A 2,372-nucleotide genomic window follows, 5' to 3' on the forward strand; every position below is an offset into this window, starting at 1 on the left:
TTTAACACATTCCACAATTTATGATGCACAGATACGGCAGAGAAATATAGGTATAGTACAATGTCAAAGATTTCACTTACTATTTACATTACATGAGTGATATCTACTGTAAATTCTACATTAGCTCAGAAACCATCGAATCCTTGCAGCGCACTGTGTGTACGCTGGGGGGATTCAAAAGTCTGCAGTCACACAGATTGACTGCAGACTTTTTATTTTAGACAAGAATTTTTTTATTTTAGACAGAATAGTCCTCCATAGAGTATTATGGGCACCACATAGTCCTCCATACGGTATAATGGGCCCCATATATTGCTCCTAGAACTATAATGAGCCCCATATATTTTCTCCATACAGAATAAAGGACCTAATATAATGTTCCATACAAAATAATGCACCCCATATAATGCTCCATACAGTATAATGAGCCCCATATAGTGCTCCTTACAGTATAATGAGCCCCATATAATAATCCATACAGAATAATGGACCCCATATAATACTCAATACAGAATAATGGATCATATATAATGCTCCATACAGAATGGACCCTATATATTGCTACATACAGAATAATGGACCTCATATATTGCTCTATACAGAATAATGGGCCCCATATATAGCACTATACAGAATAATGGACCCCACATAATGCTCCATCCAGAATAATGGACCTCATATATTGCTCCATACAGAATAATGGGTTACATAGAATGCTTCATACAGAATAATGGACCCCATATACTGCTCTATACAGAATGGGCCCCATATAATGATCTTTACAGATTGGACCCCACATAATGCTCCATACGTAAAAAATAAATAATCAAATACCTCTCCTTGTTCCTTGCTGGCTGCACAGAGTCAGAAAATGCATTAGAGACAGGAGCGGAGGAGGAACAGGGAGAGGTAAATATTTCTAACAGTTTAAAGCACGATGGGGGGGGGGGTACCCATGGGCAGCTCCTGTGCTGACACTGGGGCACCATGACTCATAGGCCCCAAAGCATGCCCATCTGCTTGCCCAGGGCCCTGTCACTTGCCGGGTGGTGACATCGGCTATGGCTGTACCCCATAAGGAAATTGGATAATTTCTATTAATAATTGCTTTACTCCATAACTAAATTGTAATATGCTTGAATAATTGAATACGCCAGGAAAAGCTCCCAGTGTACAAACTAACTGTAACTTTACCTTATGGATGTTCATTAGACCTCCATCATCGGTACATGTATAATTTGCACTTTAGTCCACAATACATTTTTAGTATTGGCGATGAAGGTTTTTTACAGTTTTTTTATTTGTCAGATATAACTTTTCATTTTTCAATTTCCATACAGTACAGACCAAAAGTTTGGACACACCTTCTCATTTAAAGATTTCTCTGTATTTTCACGACTATGAAAATTGTACATTCACACTGAAGGCATCAAAACTGTGAATTAACACATGTGGAATTATATACTTAACAAAAAAGTGTGAAACAACTGAAAATATGTCTTATATTCTAGGTTCTTCAAGGTAGCCACCTTTTGCTTTGATGACTGCTTTGCACTCTCTTGAAGAACCTAGAATACAAGACATAATTTCAGTTGTTTCACACTTTTTTGTTAAGTATATAATTCCACATGTGTTAATTCATAGTTTTGATGCCTTCAGTGTGAATGTACAATTTTCATAGTCGTGAAAATACAGAGAAATCTTTAAATGAGAAGGTGTGTCCAAACTTTTGGTCTGTACTGTACATAAAAGAGCTTGTCTTCCTAGAATGAGAGATATAAATTAATAATACCTTTTTAAGGTACGAGCGTATAGAATTAAAGTGTTCATTCTTGGGAGGTAATGCAAGGAGCTATTATTTATTCATCACTTACAGATCATTAACATGTCTATCTATCCTGTGATTTCAATCATTCCACAATTTTTCCTTTTTGTTGCAATTTCAATGTTGCGTAGAGATCGGCGAAACCGAACATTAAAGGTCGGGGCCCATACCTGACACCTAGTGTCTGTGCATGGACTCCGAACAAGGACATCTCACTGAAGTCTGTATTACTGTTCAGGTTCGGCAGCCCGAACAAAGCTTGTTGAAAGGCAATCAAACAAGCTTTTCCGGTGTGGGCTCTTTTGGCTCCATCATAGCCAAAAAAAAAGAAGTAGGGATCCATCTATTTTTTATAATAAGAGCAGGTAAAACAGATTACTGCGGGCTGCAGACCTCAACTGTCTGGTTTATCTTGGCTGGTTATCAAAAATAAAGGGGGCCACCATGCCATTTTAAAAAATATATATTTAAATTAATCATTAAAAAAAACAGCACAGGGTCGTCTTTATTTTTGCTAACCAGCCAAGGTAAAGCAGACAGCTGGAGG

Source organism: Ranitomeya imitator, chromosome 6, assembly GCF_032444005.1.
Source record: "Ranitomeya imitator isolate aRanImi1 chromosome 6, aRanImi1.pri, whole genome shotgun sequence".
Classification (NCBI taxonomy): domain Eukaryota; kingdom Metazoa; phylum Chordata; class Amphibia; order Anura; family Dendrobatidae; genus Ranitomeya; species Ranitomeya imitator.